Source organism: Triticum urartu, chromosome 6A (assembly GCF_056163025.1).
Source record: "Triticum urartu cultivar PI428250 chromosome 6A, HENAU_Tu73, whole genome shotgun sequence".
Classification (NCBI taxonomy): Eukaryota; Viridiplantae; Streptophyta; class Magnoliopsida; order Poales; family Poaceae; genus Triticum; species Triticum urartu.
The window spans coordinates 309498971-309506615 of NC_141878.1; the positions used below are offsets into that span (position 1 = coordinate 309498971).

The 7645-nt window shown below is 48.3% G+C and overlaps 1 pseudogene; it reads left to right on the forward strand.

Annotated features, from left to right (window-relative positions):
- Nucleotides 1-838: 838 nt before the first annotated feature.
- LOC125517277 (E3 ubiquitin-protein ligase SINA-like 10) lies at nucleotides 839-1750 on the forward strand (annotated as a pseudogene).
- The last annotated feature ends 5895 nt before the right edge of the window (nucleotides 1751-7645 follow it).

A 7645-nucleotide genomic window follows, 5' to 3' on the forward strand; every position in this document is an offset into this window, starting at 1 on the left:
GGAGAAGGCGTGTAGTAGTAAAATCAAGCTTCTCCTCGTTGTATGAGTTGACGCTGAAAGACCCATAGTGTACAATACTCCATTTGATGCAACCTCTAACATTTACCCCACCACAAATTAAAAAATATATATATCCCTATCTTGAACAAATGAGCGTGAAAACTAGAATCACCAGGATGACAGGTAGGGCCAAAAAATTATTTTAATCAAAAAAATATAGCATGGAGCCCACCCCAACGATTTTAATCTTACAGGCATGGTACACGCTATCCTAGACTACTCTACACATGAAACTACCACACGAGCGTCCGGGCTGCGCTTGGCTCTTCGCCTCTTCGGGAGTACTACTGTAGTGGAGGACTACTACAGTATGCTTCTGGCCATCTGACACTGATTGAACTGCTGCATGTGCACCGCGTACGGGTGGGAGAGCGTGTAGCGAACGAAAAAGCTTCTCCTAGTTCTGCCAGCCACCACGCTAATGGGCGAGGGAGGGAGGCAGCTTCATTGACTTACTGGTCGTGCCTTTGTGTCCATGATAGGTGGGCCCAACAGGTCGGTGGCCCACCTGTCATGCAGCCAAAGGCAGGTGCGGTTAGGGCGAGAGGGTGTTGTAGTAATCAAACTTCTCGGTCTTGTACGAGTTAACGCGACACATCAAAGCACTGCACTCGATATATTTCAATAATTTGCTTTTACCGATGTGTTAATTACAATGCATGCATGCATGCCGTGACTCTCCTTTTGGTACTTGCATGTGTTGATTTAATGCACCTTGAAGTAGTATGAATATGTGACGGTAAAGCTTTGTAATGCCCCGGCCCTAATAAAGAGAGAGATGGTTTTGCACGAGGAGGGTGAGATCATGCAGACAGAACAGGACCCGACGATGGAGCCCTCTATGGTCTCGATCGACCTCACCTTGCTCCACTACCCCTTGTGCCTCCGCCCCTTGAAGCCTCTTGTGTATGAGGTTCGAATACACCTCGTCCGTTTGGCTAATCGAGCAAGGTGTAGGTTTCTTGATTGATGTGTTGTTCGATTGATTTGTGCAGTGCAAGGGAGGGCACCTGGCTTGCGCAGACTGCCGCGTTGAGCGCCCCGGGAACCAGCACCAGTGCTAGAAGTGCGAGCGCGGCGGTGGCTTCGACGTGCGGAACACGGCGGTGGACGTCGTCCTCTCCTCAATAAGGGTGGAGTGCCCGCACGAAGGCTGTGGGCTCTACGTCACTTACCACAAGCTCGCCGATCACCAGAGCATGTGTCCGCTCGTGCCCTGCAAATGCCCCGTGCCTGTCTGCGGCTACGAAGGCCCTCCATCGGTGTTCTCCCACCACATCAGCACCGTGCATCCCATGCCCGTGCATAGGATCCAGTACGGCAAGGCGCTCCAGCTGCAAGTGCCACTGTCGGAGCCACAGCTCTTGCCGTTCGCGGAGGAGGACGACCATGCGTTTTTTGGGTAGGCGGCGTGCTCGACATTGGCGCACCTATCGCCGTGTCGGTCGTCTACATCAGATTGAGGGCATCCCCACTGCCGCAGTACGTGGCCAAGCTGTGGGCGAACAGCCCGCCGAGGGAGCCCAAAGGCAGGACTGATGCCGTAATGGTGGAAATAGAGGTGACAAGAAGCAGGGATCCTGGTGACGTCACCGTGCCGGAGCTGACCTACTTCATAGTTCCGCCCATGCTGTTGGCCGGGGCTAAGCTGGTGTCCCTCCAGATTCAGATTGACAAGCTCATGTCCTAAATGATTCTACAGTGCCTTCTGTTTATCTTAGTAATATGCTAATATAGGGGTTAGCTTAGTCTACTTTAGATTAAGAGATGGTGGGTTTTGTTGGCGATGCAGCAATTACCTCAACATCACATCAAAACAGTCGAATGGATATTTTGTGTTTGTTGGATATAAAGATCCTTTGGGTAAGAAATAACATCTTATATGCTTTTTTTGAAATGGAATAGAGATACCAGTATAATTTTTGTTGACATGCACTAATATTTTCGAAACGGACGTCGGGCTATAGCTAGAAGGGCGGTTGGGACACGGCATCGGCCCATACCGCGGTGACCCCCGATTGGGATGCACCGACTGTGGATTTTCTCCCTCGCCGATGTCGACCGTGTCTACGCAGAACATTGTTCCCTTCCCCCAGCTACGGGATCAGGCCGGATATGTGACCAGCGGTATGGCCACCGTCATTCTATGCTTATGAAGAGAGCAACCCAAGCAAGTAGGCTTGTAGCTTAGGCTCCTGCTAGTGTATATATAGTGGTTTTCTTTTTATCTCCATATCAACCATTTTATATTGTGTACGTTTTATTGAAGTGTGCAATGATGGATGCGTCTTCCGACTAACTTACTATGTGATTTGAATGCTCCTTTAGTGGCCCCTACACATACTCCCCCTACGTGTATGCAACAGTCACACGTACACATGAATGCAAAAATGCGCACGACGCCCTAATGCATGCAAGTCCGAGCACACGATGGAACACACACGGTCACGCTCAAGTGCTCAACCTACACGTGCATGCACACACATACTCAGCCAGGGTGAGCTAGTGACCGTATAAACACCGGAAAACGTATATCTTGAGAGGAATGAGCATATTATGAAGTCCACTGACCGTATTTTTACAGATATACAGCGACAGACAGTGTATTTATCTCGTTTGAAATTAAGCCATATTAACCGTAGAGGAGGTAGGATGGAACAACATTACTTCGTTGTGTCCCATCAAGTTGCGGAATGAGGAGAAGCTTGCAGGACGGGAGAAGCTTGCGCACGGTGGCTCATAGGACAAGGAGAAACTTTTGACTAATGCAAGCTCTCCTTCACTCAGGCAGTGGACGTGCAATAGTTAATTTGGTGTCAGATTGCCAGAAGCATACACTGTAGTAGTACTATTATTGTTGCACTTCCCGAAGAAGAGAACGGCCAAGAGCAAAGTTTACTAGTGCTAGTACTACTAATATAGTCTATAGAGGTATGTACTATACTAGTACTAGGAACCGAATGGAGGAGCGTCTGCACTCTTATTATATTTTGAAAATGTGATAAAGCAATCTTCAACACATTTGGTTCTCTTCGAGGGTTCTCGCATTTGATAATGGAAGTCAATTGCATGGAACACTCGCCACAATTCTCGCTTAATTCTGGCTCATATCCTATTACAAATAGGAGCGCTCGGTAATATTTCCTCTTTTTTTGTTATTCAGCACGTAAAAAGGTCAGCAAAACTTGCGGAGTATCTTTGTGCGAACCGTGCTTGCTGCACTTTGAATGTGGCCGAGAGCTAGCTTGAAGAAACACCTCGCTTCCTACTTCTTTTTTTGCGGGGTACCTCACTTCCTAGTGAACAGTGTCTTAGCTGATCATCCTAAGAATGCTTATATATGAATAAAGCTCTCTCATTGTAACACCCTCGATGCGACTATATCTCCCACGTGTCGAGGCATGACTTAGAGGCATAATCGCATTGAAGGCATATGTCGCATGTTGGGCAATCTTCACAACATCCCATGTAATATAGGAGATAACATAGTTGGCTTACACTCGCCACGTCAATCAAGTACATAAATAACATTACATCATCCAAACACTCATGGCCCGACTACGGCGCCAAAATAAAAGAGAACCCAACATGCGAGACGGTCCCAATCAACCCCAACTAGGCACGACTACTGATCATCGGGAAAGGAAACATAGTAACGTTGAGAGTCTTCGTCGAACTCCCACTTGAGCTCAAGCGCGTCTCCTGGAGCGGAATCATCAGGCCCTGCATCTGGTGTAATAGTAATCTGTGAGCCACAGGGATTCAGCAATCTCGCACCCTCACGATCAAGACTATTTAAGCTTATAGGTATGGCAAGGTAAATATGTGGAGCTGCAGCAAGCGACTAGAAAGTATGGTGGCTAACTTATTCGCAAAAGAGAGCGAGAAGAGGAGGCAAAGCGCGAGCGAGAAACTAGAGAACAACCTGCGCAAACATTACTCCAACACCGTGTCCACTTCCCGGACTCCGCCGAGAAGAGGCCATCACGGTAACACACTCAGTTGATTCATTTTAATTAAGTTAAGGTTCAAGTTATCTACAACCGGACATTAACAAATTCCCATCTTCCCATAACAGCGGGCACGGCTTTCGAAAGTTCAAATCCCTGCAGGGGAGTCCCAACTTAGCCCATGACAAGCTCTCACGGTCAACGAAGGAATATACCTCCTCCCAAGACGTTTCGATCAGACTCGGTATCTCGGTTCTTCAAGACACTTCGACAGGTTAAAACAAGACCAGCAACACCGCCCGAATGTGCCGACAAATCCCGATAGGAGATGCACATATCTCTTTCTCAGGGCACACTCAGATTGTCCAAACTTCCAGTAGGTCAGCCCAGAGTTGCCCCTGGTAGCCACCGGCGGCTGACGGTTTGGACCAACACTCAGAGGAGCACTGGCCCGGGGGGGTTAAAATAATGATGACCCTTGAGTCTGCAGAACCCAAGGGAAAGAAAAGGCTAGGTGGCAAATGGTAAAACAATGTTGGGTATTGCTGGAAAAAGCTTTAATCAAGGCGAACTATCAAGGGGTTCCCATTATAACCCAACCGCGTAAGGAACCCAAAATTCGGGAACATAACACCGATATGACGGAAACTAGGGCGGTAAGAGTGGAACAAAACACTAGGCGAGAGGCCGAGCCTTCCACCCTTTACCAAGTATATAGAGGCATTAAGATAACATAGCAATATAATGATATCCCAACAAGTAAATAAATGTTCCAACAAGGAACGGCCTTCAATCTTCACCTGCAACTAGCAACGGTATAAGAGGGGCTGAGCAAAGCGGTAACATAGCCAATCAACGGTTTGCTAGGACATGGTTGGTTAGAGGTTTTACATGGCAATTTGGGAGGCTTGCAAACAAGTGGTAGGCATCGTAGCATTGGCAAAGCAAAAGAGCGAGCAATCTAGCATAGCAAAGATTGTAGTGATTTCGAGGGTATGATCATCTTGCCTCCACAGTTGTCAGAGTTGACTGGATCCTCGAAAGCAAACTCAACGGGCTCCTCGTTAGCGAACTCGTCTCCCGGCTCTACCCAACAAGACAAACAAGCAACAAGGACACAATCAACCACGTGCAAGGACCAAACAAGATGATGCAACGATGATATGCTATGCGGGATGCGATGCGGGATGCAAAATGCAAGATATGACAGGAAATGCAAGAACCTGGCCTCAACATGGAAATCCAAGTGTGCCACTGGAAAATATGAGATGAAATCGCTTGAAAACTATATAAAGAACACCGGAATCGGAGTTACGGTTTGGAAATGGCAAGCGATTCGAATAAGACACCGGTCCACGATTTACAGCAAGTAGCCATCTAAATGCAATGAGATGAACATGCTAAAGCACCCAAACATGACAAAAAAATACATGGCAGGGATGCATTCAAGATGCTTAACAAAAGTCTAGCACTGAGCTATGGCCAATTCATCCATTAACAGGTTCAAACAAGCATGGCAAAAATGCATATGGCAAAGAGATCTCAGACTTAGTGAAATTAACACTTGTCTGGAATTTCAGATCATGTAGCACTCTTCGGAGCAACAAAACTACATGTTACAGGACCTGAACATGGCAAAGTAAAGCATCGCATGGAGCTACTCAAAGAGCTTAACAAAAGTCCCTTAGTGACCTTGAGCCAAAAAGGAACATAAAATACAATTGCAAGCATGTGAACATAGCAAAAACATAATCAGTTTTCAGACTTAGTGAAAACTGACACATGCTGAAACATAACTCAAGTAGGCATGTTTACGAGCTCGATGCACTCACTACAGAGCAAGTCATGACAAGCTAGGCATACATCCATCAAGAAGGCATAAAATTCAAGCTAGACATGGCAAGAACAATAACATAGCATGCACGGATCAACTACAACATCATCGGCAAAATTGAAAACAAGTTGACCATCTGCCCAGATTCACAAAGTACCAAAAGTAGAGCTCGATTGACTCAAGCTAGGCTGCTCCATAATTGCAAACAAAGACATGGATGGATAGAGCACTACAATATTAACAAAACATCCTTACTGATCATCCTCAAAAGAGGCACGGATCACTAGGAAACAACATGAACATATGGCATCATGAGATAAACAGCTCAAGGACTTGGTGGAATTGCTAAGTCCCTGAAATCAGAATTAACAAGTGCAACACGTTGCAAGCTTGTGCTAGTCACCACACACATCACAAAAATACATGGGTTGCACCTCTGGAAAGATGACAAAACCCTTAACAAAACATATGTAGAGCATCAGGGCATATCATGCACTCATTAATCATGGCAAAAATGACAAAAGTCTAAATGGAGTAGCAGATCTGACAATTATCTCAAGTAGCCTCCTTCTAACAACATTTCGGGCATCAAGATGAGCTCAAATGAAAATGATGCAATGGAACGAAATGATGTACTCTCTGAGATGAACATTTTGTTATGCTGTATGCATGAATCGGAGCTACGGATGCAAAGTTACGGAGCTATGAACATGAGCACTTGGATCTGGAATAATTCCGGGGACTTGGAAAAAAATCAACCCCGAGATCTAGGGTTCCTCGGCGCGCGAACCGAGGCGCCGACGCGGCACTGTTCACCGGCGAGGACTAAAACTCCGGTGAGGCCGGCTCGTCGGCGGGGAGACGAGGGAGAGACGAGGCCGGGCGGCGCGGCCGGGTGGCGTGACGGGGGGGGGGGGGGGGGGGCGGCCGGCGACGCGTCGGGCGGCGGGGCGGCGCTGCGGAGCTTTGGGCGGAGAGGCGGCGGCGGCCGGGCGGCGAGTGGCGGCAGGGAGCGGCCGGGCGGCGGGGAGCTTCGGCCGGGCGGGGTCGGGCGCGAGGAGGCGGGTGGCGGCGGCTGGGCCCGTGGGGGCCGGGGACGGGCCCGTGGGGGCCGTGGTCCGGGGGCGCCACGTGGCAGCTCCCAGTTTGTGGCGGCGGAAGCGTCCGGCCCGGACGGACATGTCCGGCTGGCGCGGAGGCGATTTTTAGGGTTTGAGGACGAGGGGGATCCGGAATTTCGGGGAGAGACCTTTATATAGGCATAGAGGGAGCTAGGAGAGTCCAAATGAGGTGCGGTTTCGGCCACGCGATCATGATCGAACGCTTTAGATGATGGAGCAGAGTTAGGTGGGTTTTGGGACAAATTGGAGGGGTGTTGGGCTGCAACACACACGAGGCCTTTTCAGTCCCTCGATTAACCGTTGGTGTATCAAACGAAATCCAAATGATACGAAACTTGACAGGCGGTCTACCGGTAGTAAACCAAGGCCGCTTGGCAAATCTCGGTCCAATCCGGAAATGTTTAAACCCCACACACGAAAGAAAGGTAGAATTGACCACCGGAGGATAATGAAGCGCCGGAATGCAAAACGGACAACGGGGAAAATGCTCGAATGCATGAGACGAACACATATGCAAATGCAATGCACATGATGACATGATATGAGATGCATGAGAACGATAACAACACACAGAGACAAAGACCCGAACCCAAGAAAATAAATTAACTTAACGCCGAAACGGCAAGAGTTGGAGTAAAAATTGGGAAAGTTACATCCGGGGTGTTACAACACTCCACCAC